Source organism: Amborella trichopoda, chromosome 1 (genome assembly GCF_054954075.1).
Source record: "Amborella trichopoda isolate Santa Cruz 75 chromosome 1, AtrichopodaSantaCruz75HAP2 v2.0, whole genome shotgun sequence".
NCBI classification, from domain to species: Eukaryota; Viridiplantae; Streptophyta; class Magnoliopsida; order Amborellales; family Amborellaceae; genus Amborella; species Amborella trichopoda.
This window is the reverse complement of record NC_142336.1, coordinates 8,794,261-8,812,279: the sequence shown is the minus strand read 5'-3', so window position 1 is coordinate 8,812,279 and position 18,019 is coordinate 8,794,261. Positions and strand designations below refer to the sequence as shown.

General features: G+C 34.7%; 1 pseudogene across 1 annotated transcript; it reads right to left on the bottom strand.

The window, feature by feature from the left end:
- Positions 1-2,322: 2,322 nt before the first annotated feature.
- LOC105421300 (large ribosomal subunit protein mL43-like) lies at positions 2,323-10,348 on the bottom strand (annotated as a pseudogene). The gene is made up of 6 exons (XR_016051214.1): positions 10,011-10,348; positions 9,392-9,537; positions 8,949-9,072; positions 5,559-5,649; positions 2,887-2,981; positions 2,323-2,723 (listed from the first exon to the last, which is right to left on the bottom strand). The product of XR_016051214.1 is annotated as a large ribosomal subunit protein mL43-like (transcript).
- Between the last annotated feature and the right edge of the window lie 7,671 nt (positions 10,349-18,019).

Sequence of the window (18,019 nt, the reverse complement as noted above, 5' to 3'; positions counted from 1 at the left end):
AATTAGGGCTAATTTTTATGGTCAAAAGTCATTAAAAAGGGTGATAAAAGATGAGGGTGACAAAAGTCAAAAGGTTTTTATAGTGAAATCTTTTCTTTCTTTAGCGTTTTTTTATGCCGCTTGAAAGAAAAACGGAAGGAGGGTCTACCATGAACTAATATGAGGAAGTAGGGTTATATACGAAAATTTTCCTATTTTTTTTTTGGTAATTCAATGTGAAAGACATGCTCCTACCAGTTTTTTCAAGTAGATTAGGAGTTATTTTTTTGAAGATATTAATGGGGTGATGTTAGTGGTGAGAATGGAAACCACACTGTGGTGACTAGGGTATGAGGTGCTCCCACTACGACTTTAGCCCCTTCCCAATCTAATAATCCACTTGCTAACCAAACAGTGCAAGGAGACACTCAAATTTCAAATTTTAAAGGACACTGAACCAGTCAATTATATGTTAAAGCCTAATTATTTTAAAAGAAAAGTATACAAAGATACCATATACTTTTAGTGTGAGGTGACAATTAATCTTATCTGTCAGATTTAAAAATAGGTGATTGTGAGCGTGTCATTGATTGGACTCAAAATCTAAAAAAAAAAATTCTCAAATTTCCCGATACACCTAAACAATCCAAATTGACCTAATAGGTTGGAGTGATTGGCAACCTTGCAAGGTCCCATAGCATATAATGCCTTATCTTAATCATAGTAGATTAATACACGAGTTCAATTTTAACACATGGTTGGACCTCTCAGTGTGTGAAATGTCAAAAAAAATGAAGGATTGGGCCGCGTTTGTATAAAATTAAAAATATCAAAAAAGCCCTAAATGGGTTTTAGGGACTCTAGGGGTATGTTTGGGTATATGGATTTTAAAGCATAGATTCTTAATATCTTGGATATTATCAAAATTCAATGTTTAGATTGTTTAAAGACTAAGATACTTAAAATTAAGAAAATCAAAATCATAGAAATAAGACCTACTTTTCTATGATTTCATTTCCACAACAAAACCTGTTTTTTTGCATTTCCAAGGCTCATAGATTTCACTCATCCGCTCCCTCGACCCAAAACATAAGGTGCATTTGGTAGGTATTGAAATTTTAGAGAGAGTACCTAAATTTTTTAAAGAGAGAAACTATCTCAAAAATTTTAGAGAAAAAAACTATCTCAAATTTTAACTTTTAGAGAGAGAAAGTATGTTAAAATTTAGAGAGTACCAAAATTTGAGCTGCATCTTAATTTTGATTGTTTAAGGTTGTGACCTTACGCAAACTACACCCAAGGAGAAATGCATATTTTTACTTAACCAATGTACTCGGTTTAAATATTTATATATAGGAAAGTATAGAATAATCGTTTACCTTTTATACAAAATGATCACATTAATCTTGACCATTGGATGTGAAATTAAGTGGTTGCAATTATTCTATTGACCAAGCTCAAACTTCAAAAGAAATTTTTTTCAACTTTGTGACACATCAAAGCTCCCAAATTTCGCATCAAATAGTTGTAAAGAATTGTGAACATCTTATATTAAAGGTACAGTCGCATTGTATACAATCCCTTTATATATATATACATATGGTAACAGTCTACTACATATTTCTATTAATAAAGGTGCAAGGAATTTCTACTTTTGTTTAAGTGATATTTCCCCTTAAAATATATCGGGCCCTACGTCCAAGACATGTTTTTGGCTTTTTAAACCTTGGCTTGACAAGCAACTGTACTTCGTCTCACGAAAAAAGAGCTCTCCTCTCCCTCTAATCAATAATTATTTGAATGATGTCTCTCCTTTTCTGGCAACAAAAGACTCGAGGTAACAACAATTAGTGCTTTCCAGGTGAGCTGCGTGCAGTTTTATATTTGAAAAAAAATTATATAAAGTTGCAATCTTGCAGCAATCTACAATAATTTCATTTGGATGGTGTAGTAAAGACATAACCCACATTTTAATATTATCTTTAAAGATATGTCAAATATTTACCGTCCAATTAAAATAGATGTAAACAATCACGGCCTTCGTTCTATGAGTAAAGGTGACAACTTATATAAACCGCACCTTTTAAATTTTTCCACTCAAAGATGCAAAAATGCGAAACAAGTGTTGCAACCAGCACATTTGGTCTATTCTAGACGCCAACACACAGACCATTTAGCCAAGACCACAAGTTCCATGAAAGAAGACTAAACCTGTGTTTTCATTCAAATACAGACAGCTTCTCCATCGAAAAACTGCTCAAGTTCCTAAGATTTCAAAAGCATGCCACACCAGGCTATCATAAGTATTCTGTATAAAGAAGAATCTGATGCTGCTAATTCGTCTTACCAAAGATTCTCAAATTTTTATAGAAACAAAGTTGTGCATAGTTCAACAAAGAATATTGGTACATGGCATGCCCATCCGTCATTCTTGCTTGCCTTTTATGCAAAGTTAGCCCCCAAAAGCATAGAATTCAAGGCCACAGACACAAATGCCATGATCACAGATGCAAACCTAGGGCAAGGGAGCCAAAAAACTACGCAAGCTGCTGGCCTTTGGGAAGTAAACCACCTCAGAATTTAAGGTCCTTGGTCCAGGTACCCTGCACACTCGGATGTTTAGTGACGTGCCTCGTCCTCAGCTTTATCACCTTCCTTCCCAATGCATTCCTAAGCCTGGTTGCATGCAACAATGTCTTCCGGTTTCATGTTCTTTACACACACAACACGCTCATTGTTGTTCTCTATGTAGAAAACACCAAATATTTAGGTCTATGATAGCAAAAATATAACAAGATAAGAAAAAAGAGAATACAGTGTTTGAAATCTGAAGAAGCTTAAAACTCTTTACACAAAAAAAAAAAAACTTAAGAGGTAAGTGAATTCATCAGAAGGTCAATATCTTACTGTAGAACGCCTTCAAATGAGGATGCTAGCCACGGATGAGTTCATTGACCACCTCTAGCTGGGGGTTCTTATCTATGAATGACGGCATAAAGGCTCTACATTCCAACATAATCTCAAATTCAGTCCTCAATGGTCTTACAAAGCAAGAAAAACAAGATACATAGAAAAAACATAAATATTTAATATTAAAAGAACCAATTAATGGACATTCAACTTAAACAAGAACTCAAGACAAGCAAATTCAAGGAAATGTTGGAATTCCACCTGTCATAATCCCATTGCCTCCACGTCTGAACTGACATTTGTTATAATTGATTTCTTCAATGGTAACGTTCTCTGGTATATCAAATGGGTATTCTGGCCCACAAATTTACAAAATCTCATATACTATGCGGGCCTGCGGGTCCTGTACCATAGTTAAAAATCCCAAAGGAAGAGCTGATATCCAAATTACAGAGAGACTGTTTCATTCATTCGTCTACAACTACCTGGTTTGAATATGTTCAACACAAAGTCTCTAGAATATGGGGACACTTGCAAAGGACACAGATGTGTCCCCCAAAATGCTTCCTTTTAGGACACAGTGGTCCCAGTGAGAGTCATCATAGCTGTTCCTAATGTTGATTGCATGCAAGTTCAGTTAAAACCTTGGTGCATTAGAAAATTCAATGGAAGAGGGCCAACTCCGTCTTTAGATCTGCATGAATTCTCAGATACCTATTGCATCTCACATATGTCGACCATCTCATATTTCTGTTCATCTAAATTTGCATCCAATAATATTAGTCATCAACAATCATGCCTTTAGGGATCTCATGTGTCCTTTTTCTTCCATGTCATGTGTCCTAAGTCAGGCCTTGATCTTCTATAGAAGAACCAAACCAAGAGCGGAGGAGAAATGCTATGGAAGAGGAATTTGATAACCTTCAGTCAAATCACATGCAAGATATATTTCAACTTTTGAATGGAAATGGTCGGACAACGTGAAGTCAAAAAACCCACTTGGGAGATATAAAGCATAGCATGTAGCTTTTAGGTAAACTATGGGATTGACCATGACAAGAACTTTTCTAGAATTGGCAAAAGGTTCATTGTCCATGTCACTGCAGCCTTTCATCTTTTTGACAACGAGCCTCAGTACCAAATAAAGGATGTTATGATTATCTTCTTGCATGATCATCTTAGAAATAGTCACATAAAGCCACCAATTAGTACAGTAAGCCTAGGATACATAAAACAAACAACAGTTTGGAGGAACAAATTCATAAAGAATCCCTGTATCCATGGTGATGCTTATTCCAAAATGAACTGCTCATGTCAGGAAAGATTAGAGACCAACTGGTTCACTATTTGATTGGCTTCTCCAACCATATGGCAGAAGTGGAGACATGAAATTGAGAAGTCTTCGTTCCAAATAAAAGTAAATTTCCAGTAAAGCTCCCAGCTGTCAATATTTTTTCTATTAAATAAATCAATAATGACTTGTCAATTGGACTTGAACCCAATGTTAAGACCCCAGATTGTGTGGGTGCCATACCAAGCTGACCACTGACATACCCTTTTTAGATCAACAATGACTTCAAACTGGATTTATTTGCACGAGTTGATTCTTTTCTACCATTCCAATGGAAAATACCTTCAAATTTAGCATCATTGTTAACCGTTGATGTTGCCTTCATATGATAAGAAATGTCACCTTAAAAACCTGTGAGTTTGTCTCAATAAAGAGTAATATCCATCAGTGAATGGTTTAGAAAAAAATATTATACACATTGCTTGCAAAGTATAGGGTACAAGAACCCGCCATCCACCATCAGATCTCATTAAGAAAGGACAAAGATGAGCTTCTCATCTGCTTTAATGTCCTTTAGTAGAACATGGGCACATCTACACTGTCCGTCGACAATGGACAGTGTATGGCTTTAATGACCTATTGCTATTTGGATATACAAAAAAATTTAGTACCTTGTGAGACACTACTCGAATGATGTGCTTCTACACCTCATCCCTGTTTCAGGTCTCCCTGGAAGAATCTTTAGTTCCTTTCGCTTGATAGTAAGCAGAGAAGATGTAAGTTACATAAAATCTCGACTTGTGTTCCTTCCTCATCTAGTTGTTTTGTCTTTTTCTTCTTCTTTTTAAATTTACTTCTTTTCTATTTTGTTCCATTATAAATTTCACTGCAAAGTCTAGAATTCTTTTATAACTCACACTGGATCTTGGATCATACCAGGATGTCACCAACGATGCCTAGGGAAATTACAATTCATAGAAACTAAATCTTTTTCTTTTTTTTACAGTCCTCATTATCTTCTTTAATCATCCAAAAAAAAACTAATATGACATTATATTAAGGGAAAACATGTGATTGCGATATAAATCTAAAAAATTTGAAGGGTAAACCTTCAATTGGGAAGATCATAAATTTAAAGTTTTAAACAGATTGTGTATGAATAACAAAGCATTCTTATGACGCAAATATATATATGATTACTATACTAACAGAACAGAAAGCAAATGAATTATATAAGATGAATTCTTTTGAACATAAGGACAAAATAATCATTTATATATATATGGTATCATTACCGTACCGTATAATACAACACAATACTCAGTAAAACCAAGTATGAATAAGATGAGATCAAAAGTGAAAGACTTTAGGAACGCACCTAATGCCACGACTGCTTCCACCCCAGTTACAATAGCTTACCACCAACTTTTCCAGTTGCCACACTCCTCTCAAAGCCATTTCTCTACAACCTTATTGCCTTCAAAGTCACTTTTCGTTTGTTCTCATTCAGGAGAAAAAGAAAAGGTAACTTAAACAAAGAAAATAGAAAAAGATAGCAACTATCAAAATGTAATTGAGAGTTTGAAATGCATCAAGCAATCAAGCATTAAGAACAAATAATGTGGGGAAGTTTGAAAATCACAATTAAATGCATGGATTTATGGATCAAAACGAAATGACAGATATTGAGGGAGATGTGAACTAAGATTTGGAGTGCATATAGAGAAAGACAAAGCAGAAAGGAAATAAAATTCTTTGGGATTCGCCATACCTAAAATAGGCTCTAGTGGTTGTTATGAAATAGAGAGAGGAGAAAGAGTACCTGTTCTAGAGTTGATGGCACCTTCCCTCTGCTACGGCTTGTAGAGTTCAAATAAACTAGGGAGAGAATGAGAAAGAGAGAGAGAGGATGGGCTTCAGGTGCTCGAATAGGAAAAGAGTGAAGCAAGATTTGGGTGCGCAAATAAGGAGAACATAGAGACAAAGAGAGAGAGCGGTGTTTTTGGGCAAGATAACTTGAGGTTGAGCTTCGGTTGGCGAGTGTAAACTTCTATCAGAAATGAAAGTTCATTACTTTTTCTGTTGGAGTATATGATATCAATCCAAATAGAATATTAAAAGTAAAATTTAGGGAAATTATCACTACTATACCTATGTTTTAGTAAAATCAGAAAAAAAAAACCCCCAATTTTTCAAATCCTTGCCTACACTCTTTTTCACTATTTTCGAGTTTTTTTGGACCAAAATGTCATTCACGGTAGTCTTTTTATGGTAATACATTTTATGCTTTACGACAAATAAAATACCGTAACAAGTTGAATTATTATTATGGTAAATAAAATACCGTAATAAATTGAAGTTTTATTACAGTACTTTAAGTACCAAATTGAAGTTTTATTACAGTACTTTAAGTACCAAATTGAAGTTTTATTACAGTACTTTAAGTACCGTAATGGTTAACAATCTCTTTACGGTATTCTTTCTACCGTAATAACTTCAAATCTTACAACGGCAAACAAAATGCCATAATATTTTCGCACTACATAAACCCTAGACCGAAGGCCATTCTTTCTTTACGGTTTTTATTATGCCGTTATAGAGTTCTCAAACTTTACGGTTCTCTACCTTTGCGCTCAATCTCTCACGAGTCTTTACAGTTTTCAACCTTTGCGCTCAATCTCTCACGGGTCTCTCTCCCACATCAGACATTTGGGGCGTGTTTGATAACTGGAAGCAAGTTCAAGAACTGTAAATTGGAAGTTCCTCCTTGCTGAGAAGATAGAAGTTACTGTAAGAAGTTCCTAGTTTCTGTGTTTGATAACCTCCGGGAAGTTAAAGAAGTTCCTGGTTTGTGCGTTTGATAACCTCAAGGAATGTTAAGTAAGTTCTAAGTACCTGGATTGCCAACCAGAATACCTCGAAGTAAGTCATGATTTTAAAGTATCGAACAATGAGCATTTCCAAACCTATAGTTTTTCATGAAGTAACACAAGAATATATACAATTTACAAGGGATTTGAGCTGGCATTGAGGGCTGCAACAAAATGTCCAATGTTTAAATTTCATTGTTGACCTAACAAAATAGTCTTAATATCATACAATTTACTAATGAAAATATAAATTGATATTATGTGATTTTCCTTAGAGCAAGAGGATGCAGCATGATCAATCAATATGGTGCCCAGAACACAACCCTATTATGGACTTTTATGGCTTTCACAGCCATAAAGAGACCATAAAGAGCCTAAAGTCATCACACATATATTATCTCCAGAAGCTTCTGATCACTTGATCATGTGCATAAACATACATATTTTTGCAAATACTTACATTTGTCTCTATAATCATACAAGTACATGGTAAACATCAGTGGGCAAACACCTCTATGTGAAAAAAGTAATCGGACATACCTATCAAGTGTATTTTTCAAAACATAAGATCGTTCATGACAGCTTGACTATGGTATTCAATCTCAATGTTCAGGACCTCCATGCAAGCATTTCCTGTAATGCTCCCATAAAACTCTAATACCAAATAATGTTGACCAATAGTGATGGACTAATATAGTGAATTAACAAATGTTTCTACTACAGTGAATTCTTAGTTTGACAGAATTCAGGTTTACAAACTCAGGAAACAGTCAAGCACTACGGTTATTCCATCACCAGAATCTTGCAATGCTCTTCCACAAATATAATTTTCTATTTTAAATGCCCAAAAAAGATAGTCTAGGATAAGTATTGGTCCATTAACATATAAATAATCATGATCAAGTCTAAAGATACTACAGTCAAAATTATCAAAATGCCAACGATATATGTAACCAATTTCCCTTCATACAAATGGATAGTAACCAATTCCTTTTGGGCATTTTGATCCAACGATCTTGCATTATATTCTTCTACTCAGTAAAACTACTGCGAAGGTAACAGGTTCAAATCCAAATATAACCAACAGCACAGAGCTCAACCTTTGAAATCTAGGCATTTTTTAACAAAAGCCTTCTGTAGAATATATAAAGAATGCAAGGTCTATGTAACTAAGTGCCTCTCATCATGAGATAGATCATAATGAATCCTACAAACCAGATATGATCAGTTCCTAGTTAAAGGTAGAAATCACAAGTTTAATTTATATAAAATAAAATAAAAAATTGAAAAACAAAATAAAATATTGAAAAACACAACTCATTCAGACGGAAATTACAAGGAGTTGCTGCAGCAGCAGGCATGCCTAGTGAAATTCAATAAAAAGCCACTACTCAATGGTATTATGCAATAAACATATAACAAATCTTCATACTTCCATATTGAGACTACCCTGGGGCTTTAGCTTCTCTTTGGAAGTTATTGTTAGACCACACCTCATTAAGCAAGTCTTCTTCCACAATGATCTACAACACATGCTACTATGATCTCACATTCGCATACCATCGCAAGAAAAGAAGAACTTGATAGCAAAAACACAAGGGTAAAGAGGACCTTGTATACAATGAGAAAACAATCAAGCCATAAGATGTACAGAAAATGGTTTTTATTCTGATTAACAACAACAAGATTGTGAACTTTGCTGATACTTTTTAGGAGATGAGGTTCAGGGGATGTTTTCCCATTGAGAAGACAAAAAGGTCCTGGTGTCCCATTCAGTTCTCAGTGGCTCCCCGATTATTTATCCTTGAAATAGCAGTTGAAACTTTCATCATACTAATAATTAATAATATTTAATAAGAAAAGTAGCAACATTAAAACATAAAGAAGAAAAAACGTACCTAGTAGAACTTCCATATATCCAATGAAGTAAATGACTTGAAAGAGTTAAATGGAAGCTGTTTTAGAGATGAATTTAACCAATCACTTTGCATGCTTTTGTTTTATGAGAACTACACATCAATTCTGCCATAAAAAGCAAGACCAAATGGCTCTAGTGAATTCAAGAAGGAAATAATGAAAAGAATAACTAAGATTTCATCTACAAATAAAAAATCTAAAGAAAGGCAACACCCAAAGAGGAGCCAATTCCACTAAACAATCATCCAAATAACTCCAAGTCAATCAAAATAGCTAAACCAGATTCATTGCTTAAACCAAATAACAACCCAAGTTGATCCAATAAAATAGTAAAAACCACAACAAAAGAAACATAATAATACCCTAAAATGGATTTAAATTCATAACCCCAACTCTATTAAGCTTGTGATGCCAAGACATTTACCTGGCAATCCTGTGAACAAACATGGGTTCAAAGCAACTTGGTTCTTACCCCCAAGTTCTGAATTCCACTGCTAAACTGCTGGAAAAGAAAGCAGTGCCTTCTAACAATAGCAATTTTGATACCACAATAATGCTCCAAGTTGCATCCTTAAAAAGGAACAACTACTTGAGTAAGGAATAATGTGCAATCCTAAGAAGGAAATGCAACTAGTCATAAACAATCAATCCATTGATCTAAATTCTAAAGTTTCATTGATTACTATAGTGTCAATCACATTTGATCAATAATATCAACGTTCAGGTACTGTTCTAGGCTTGTAGCGCATTTGATCAGAGATCTTGCATGAATAAACAGTAAATGAAGAATAAAAAAGCTTAAAGAAAAGATTTACAGAGCTACTGATGCTACAAGAAAAATCAAAGCATCACAGAGAAAGCATTAAAATCAGAGCACCACAGAGAAACAAGGGCACATAAGAGAGAGAAACCAACCCAAAAATCCATCATTTACCGATAATTTACCCAAAAAGAAAAAATTGATCTAAAAAGTATTCTGCAACAACCCATCAATCCAAATCCCTTTTGCATGATGAGAAAAGTTAAAAACAACAAGAACATACCTGAAATACCTTCAAGGGCGTGAAGAGTGAGGATAGGAGAGTTGGATAGGGCTACAACCCAAATTGGGGTTAGAGGGATTTACAGAGAGTGTGAGAGCTCTATCTATAGAGAGTACATAGGTATGAGAGCCCTAGTGCATAGAGAGAGAGTGCAGAGGTTCGAGAGCTCTAGAGAGAGAGAGAGAGAGAGAGTGCAGACGTTTGAGAGCCCTAGAAAGATTGAGGTTGGTTGGGGAAGACAGAGAACACGGGAGACAGAGGACTTAGGCACGACCAGAGGAGAGCAGGAAGCAGGCTTTTTTCACGCGGGCAAATCTTCCCCTTCGGTGGTTTTCCACGGAATTTTTATTTTTTATTTTTTATTTTTTATTTTTTTTGAACACAGGTGGGAAGAGGTACGGTTAAAAGTACGGGTTTAAAAAACGGTCGAATTAAAATTTAAAAAAATTATTTTAAATATTGTTTTTTAAAAATTCAATAAAAAATCTGAATATTATATTATTAGCTTTCATTTTTTTCATCAATTTACGAATATTGAGATGTTCTTTCCTTGTATAAACTTATGTTAACCATTAAATTTACATCACAAAAAAAAAATCATAGAATTATCATGGATGAAGTATATACTCATACATGGATTACAATAAAGAATGGAATAAATCGATGAAAAATGACCACTAAAATCTCAAATTGGCAAAAAAATCCTAATCCTCTAAAGAAAATCCAAATTCTTACAACCTAACTAACTATAATCCAAAATTATTACAACCTATTTAACTGTAACATTATATACTAAAATTGAAATTGTTGGTTTATAGTTATAATTATGTTATTATACAACTAATAACAAATCCAAAATATCTTATAATATCATCTAATTTAAAATATATTATTAATAGCTGTAAGAAAAATAATACATTACATGATTTATAATGCAAATAAATTCATCAATAAAATAAAAAATTTAGTTTCTATTTAAAAAAAAAAAAACTTTATTTTTTATCTTTTTCCTTTATTTTTTTTGACAGCATTATTTTTTTTTGACAATATTATTTTCTTCCTTTTAGACAACAAAAATAAATTGGATTTTCTTCCTTTTAGACAAGGAAAATAAGTTGGATGGCGCCCAAAGGGGCTTTCTTCCTACAACAAAAAGGAGTTGGATAGCGCCCTAGGGGTTCGAAGTTGACATGTCCAAGAAGAAATTATGAGTAATAAACAACTGCACCATGTACTAATAGTGTATTTTGGATTGCCGTCTAAACATTATAATGATTTCGTGCACACAATGTTTGTGGGAATTATTCCACATCGAAGCTTTAATACAAGATGGCATGGTCTAAATGATTTTGTCGAGTCATCAATAAGCGCATCACTACAAGAAAGATCATGTGCTTGATGTGTATGACATCGCGGGCATCAAATATGCCTTTCAATTTTAATAAAATTTCAAACTTTTACCCCTAACTGTTGAAATCGCCCGCGTCACTGTAGCGACACACTGAGTTATCACTATGAATCGCCCGGTTCTCTCTAGACATGGGCGATTTTGAATAATTAACTCACTGCGAATCTCCCCGTTCTCTCTAGACATGGGCAGTTCTCTCTAGACACAGGCGATTTTGCGTAATGTGGTGGAATTGGTACGAGGTGTCGAACCGAGCAACCCGACGAGTTTTCAAACATTAGTTAAAATTGAAGTTCCTTAGTTATCTCACATTTTTTTATCAAACACAAAAGATGAACAGTAAGAGATAACTTCCAACTTCTAAGAGACAACTTTTGTTATCGAATACGCCCTTGAGGAAAGAAATATTTATCTAGATTTATAAATAAGGTTGTATATTTATTTTTTGAGTCCACGTTTCGAGCTTACCATATGATGATCGATAGTATTGTTTCTTTATTGTAATCCTTGTTTCTTTGAAGTTGTTCAGCATTGTGCATTTTTTTTTTGTTATGCGTTGGATATATATGTGTGTATAGACTTGGAAATGTACTACATATCTAACATTGAATTTTTTTCTCGGATATATATATATATATATATATATATATATATATATATACACATACACTTCAGTATTGTGTATTTTTTTATTGTTATGCATTGGATATATATGTGCATATAGACTTGGAAATGTGCTACATATCTAACATTGGAAATTTTTCTTGGATATATATCTATATATATATATATATGCGTATAAGAAATGTTTCTTATAAATTTATATGGCCTTTGACCACATCAGGTTCCTCGCTGGGAATATTTTGTAGACAAAAACATTTTTAACTGTGCATTGGACCACACCCATTTCATTGTACAATTATCTTCAATTAATTAACTTTCCTTTTAAGGGAATTTATCGTAAATATACCTATATATTTAGTTTAATTGGAAAAATAAATGTAGACTTAAAGTTTGTAAATTATAAGTCAAATAAATTAATTAATTGAAGATAAGTCATTTGAGATGCTTTTTCAATTGAGCTAATTTAAACTTGTTTTGCTTTAAGAGATATCTTATCATCTTCAATTTAAACCATATTAAGTTTATAGGCCTATATTGAAGATGGTATAATTTAAATTGAAGACAAGGTTAAAATGCCTTATCATCTTCAGAATTTAAACTTCCAAAAGTTGTTTAAATGCTAGTAGTTTAAGAGATGGTATAATTTAAATTGGAGACGAGGTTTAAATGCCCTATCATCTTCAGAATTTAGACTCCAAAACGTTGTTTAAATGCTAGTAGTTTCAATTGAGCTAATTTAAAATTGTTTTACTTTAAGAGATAAATGACTTATTATCTTCAATTTAAATCATATTAAGTTTATAGACCTATATTGAAGATGGTATAATTTAAATTGAAGACAAGGTTTAAATGCCTTATCATCTTCATATTTTAGACATCCAAAAGTTGTTTAAATTTAGACTTCCAAATATTGAAGATGATAAGTCATTGAAGATGGTATAATTTAAACCTTTCTCTCTTCAAATTTTATAGAGCTATATTGAAAAGGCATCTCCAAACAAGTTTAAATTGAAGATGATAAGTCAAAACCTTTCTCTTTGGCTTTTTGATTTATGATGGCTTTTTGAACAGTGATCATGGCATAAGATGCGCTTTCCTTGGAGATCTTGAGATTCCTACATTGCTTAATAGATAGAGAGAACATATATCACAGAAGATCTGGGAAGGAGATGTATGTACAAGTATTTAAAATTATATTCTTTTTATATCATGTTAGTTAATCAATTTATTTATTTTAGTATCTAAAATTACAAATTCCATTTTAAGATCGGGAAAGTCCCCTTAGGGTTGATGAGAAGCCCAATGCAACTTCTTCATGGCCTTTAACAAAACAACGATCAAATTGATTTGGTCCGAAGATCAAGATTGTATCATCTGATTATAATATCGATGACTCATCGTGACCGTGACAAATTATCTACTATTATCAAGAGGTGGCGTGTAGAGACGAACAACGGCACTTCAATGTAGACATCGGAGAGATGACGCCAACTCTTGAAGATGCATAGAAAATATCCAGTTAAAGGTGACTGGTGTAGCTGTAACTTTGAGGAGAGTAGAGAACTACGTAGATTATATAGTCTGCATGATAGGACAACTGCCATCTAATTGTAGCCATTCTATTATCCGGCTGACGTGGCTGAGGAACATTTTAAATGTGCCTGTTATGATTCAAAGATAGCAGCTATAACAACTCGGAAAGAAGCAAGGCAAGCTACCTTCGTAAGCGCCTATACCAAGTGTTGGATTAGGTGTTCGAACATCCTATCCCCTACTTCTTCGATAGAAAAAAGAGAGTATTTTAAACTCATCAAATTTTCAACTTCAAATATTGAGAGCATTGTAAACACTCTGTTGGGGCCTTCTCATCAAGACTCAACAAATTTTAAAAATTAATAAATTTTATGAAATCCTTCCAAAAAAAAAAATTAATCAAGGCTATAGTTATAAAAAATCCCTCAAAATTAGAAAAACAGTAAACTATTTAGTTTACCACAATTTGCTCTATAGAAACTGAGGATCTCATTGATATTATTGAAAATAATCAACTGCACTAAAATTTCAAAAGTGAAAATTTCAAGGTATAAAATTCATAACCAAAAGGACATGAAATTGTGCTTTGGACCAAAGACTATGGTGAAAAGAACAGAGCTTGGAGCTTCAAAAAAATGGTGGATTTGGAATGAGCTTTTGTTTCATAAATTACATAAACAACAAGAATCTCTCTCTCTCTCACAAAAGGGACTTTCTCTCTTTATGCTTTCGCATGGGTAGGAGCGCAAATTGTGTTTCTATACACATAAAAAACTAGCAAGAAATAAAAAAATAAAAACATAAAAATACAAAAAAAAAAACCCATACGCACATTTACGACATAGCAAATTGTGCTCCTATACTCAATAAAATAACTAAAAATTAAAAAAACAACAAATTTTCATAAGGAATATATATATATATATATATGCACTGGTAATTAAAAACTTCAGCCTCATCTAGAGAGAAAAATCATGAAAATCATAAGAATAAAACCCTACCCTTGTTGAAGAATATGAGGTATTTTATACGAGGAAAACCCTACCTGGTGAAGAATTTTTACACATGAAGAAAAACTAGCAAAAAAATAAAATAAAAAAAATCACTAGCCAAAAAACCCAAACTTACCTTGTTAAAGAAGTTGAAAGCTTGCAAATGGATCATCCCTTGATGAAGATGAGGTAGAGACTTGCAAATGGATCCTCGCTTGTGGGTCTCTGATATAGAACACAGGGGGGGTAAGAGCGAATGGCGAGGGAGGCTCTATGAGAGGGAAATTGGAGAGAGAGTGGCGTGGGTTTTGTGATATAGGCACCTCATGGCAAGCTCAAACACAATCTTATTTCGGATTGGGTCCGCATGAGCGAGGTTCCGAGAGCTTACTCACCACCTTAAAAATTACTTCCACGCAATTTGCTCCTTGCATTGGTAAAACATTTTATATATTCTTTTTTTATTATTATTAAGTACGATAAGGTAATGAAAAGTTACAAGAGAAAAAAAAACAATAAGAGAGAAGGGAAATGTAAATCTTTTTTCTATAAGACATCTACACATGATTGTATGTTTTATATAAAAACTGTTATATGTTGTAAGTTTTCATACGAGACAAACGTGCCCTAAGGCCAAGGCTTTATAAAAACAAAATAAAGTATTACTTCAAATCTTTATCCGGGAAGCACTTTCAACAATAGAAACCTCTATGATTGCTCTAAAATCAATTTCCAATATCAGTTGAAACTTAAAAATAAGTGTGAAATAGACAATCTAGATAATTTGTTACAATATCCATTATTTGTAGAGCTTAAAATCTTAAATTTTCAAGCCCGAGATGATCAATGTAAAGGTTTTCCAATGCTTGAATTGCAATATAAGTGAGATTTTACTTATTTTGATAAGGTTGTAGCCCTATCAAACCACTTTCCATTGGGAGAATGGTTAAGATAGAAAGCGAGAAACATAAAACCACCCTTGCGGTGTAGTTTCACAACTTCTCGAGCAAAAGGTAGATACCTATAAACTTTTCCTTGGAAAGATTACCAAGAGAGAACCTAGAGTGGAGGATCAATGGTTTGAAATCTTTGGAAGTGAAACGGCGTTTCCTGGGACACTACCTCAATCGTACCGAGTCACTGCTGGGTGCAGGCTCCTTTGTCTGGAAAACCGGCTGTGTATAAGAGAACCAAGAGTTTCAGTCAAGTTACGCCTTTGGAACTAGACTCCACATGGTGTAAATGGTTTGGTTGGATCTTCAGTTCCATTGTCAAACTCACCAATGGACAGGAACTCAGACATTCTCACTCGAGGAAGAACCCCCGTAATAATTGATTGATGGTATGGAGCTAATAAATACGTAGGATGGTGTAGGTCCCTTTCCCTGTTAGGTCTGGGTGCAGATTCATATATAAGAGTTATGCTCCACTTTCTATCCTGGGTTGGTTGTTGAAACGACAAGTATGAGAGGTATGAAACTAATAGGGGATATACTACACAAACGTAGTAGTGCACAGTGAACCCTCGAGAACGCAGAGGTGATGAGCCTAAAATATCCACGAGTAACTGTGTAAGGTGATAGAACTGGTAAAGGGAACCTTTGGAATAATCTATTGCGACTAGCTTGGAGCATTGTTTTTCCGTCAAGCATGTAAGGGAGATGCGCTCGCTTTAACAGTGTTGATGCACCTTCGGCTTGGTAATGGAGAGGCAATTGAAGCAGTGAGTGGTAGATCGAGAATCTATTTTTAACATACAAGAAATCTTCAAATGAAGAAAGATCATCGATCCTATTCGTCAGCATTCCGCGAAAGTGCTATTCTCTCGTCTAGCTGCCCCATCACGCCCGCCAGAGAAATCTTGTCTTTGGTCGTCCCTATAGCTTAGCACATCAAAAAAGAAGGATGAAATGGACCAATCGTAATTGCACTGATCACCCGACTTCAAAGAGATGGCGCTCTCTATATAATCTCGTAGTTAAATGAAGAAAGACCAGCCTTAGTTATGAAAACGAAGACATTCACGAGCTAAAACAACAATTCTTATTGATAGGAATCCCTATGTGAGGGGGCGCTCCGCCCACTCCCCCTCCCTTGGTCCATCAATGGCAGTGATTTGAATGATGATGACTTCATTCGTAAACTCATGAACAGGCTTGCTTGACTTCATCATGTAAACTCATGAACATCACTCATACCGTTCGTACACTAACTCACTCAGATTCCATCAGGTTTTCTTTCACAAAACGCTTTCTCTCTCCCATGGTTTCCATTGGTCAACAACCCTCTCTATATATCTTCACTACTCGTACAGGAAGGCTGTCAGGAAGGATTTTAGAACTCTTTAATTTCAACTAAAGAAATTATGCCACAACTGGATAAATTCACTTATTTCACACAATTCTTCTAGTCATGCCTTATCCTCTTTACTTTTTATATTCCCCTATACAATGATGGAGATGGAGTACTTGGGATCAACAGAATTGGGCAACTGCGGCTTGTCTGCCGACTGGTTTTTCCCTTCGTCCGCCTTTAGCATGCATTTCTTGATTTTTCAAGTTCTTCGGCGTGGGCAGCTGGTCTCGTGGAGTATGCAGACTCCATTTTGGAAAAGACAAATGGATGCGGTAGGAGGAAGTGTAGCGAGCTCCTCAGGCTCGCTCACGCTCAAGTTGTTAGTCCTATTTGTACTTTCCCATTGCAATAGTAAACAGAGTCGGAGCATCAATGCAATCCAACACCAATAGAGTTAATAAACAGACTGAGAAAAAGGGCGGGGCAGACCCTGAATGGGTGGATTATATCTTCCAACCCATAGAAGAAGATGCAAAATTGTTGCCTCCGGAATTCTTAAATTCAATAAAGAGCTTGATGGCTTCTTGCGGGATGAAGCACTTGAATTTGCAAGCGAAATCATGCAAAAAGAAGTTCAAGTGCTTTTTGTCGAAGAGGGCTTTCAAGTTTCTAAATGGGATATCAAATCCCAATTCAATGGCATACACGAAGGAAAGCCTTGGGTGAAGGAAGACTCTGATCAAGTTCTTATCAGGGATCTATTAGATAATAAGAGAAATTTCATGCTATATGACTTGATAAACCATCAAAACTCAAACTGAGGAGAGAAATCGACTCTCTCTAAAGATCCCTCTTAAGGGATCAAGCCAAATGAGACTTTTTTTTTACCTATAATTTATACTAAGACCTAAAAGTTCATATTGTGAAAGAGCCTCTACACTTTCTGCAGGATCTTAGATCCTACGGGGCCTCCTTAGGGGGGTGCACTAGCTTTGTCGTCAAGGAATCTCCCGTGTCCCTAATCTCATATTTGTCAAACCTTAAACTCTATAGCTTATAGCTATAGCCAATCTTGAACTGGAGCCTCATAACTCCAATGCCTTTCTTGGTCGGACCAACTTGATTTCCGCTCTTTGGCTCGCTCAATGCTTATGCTC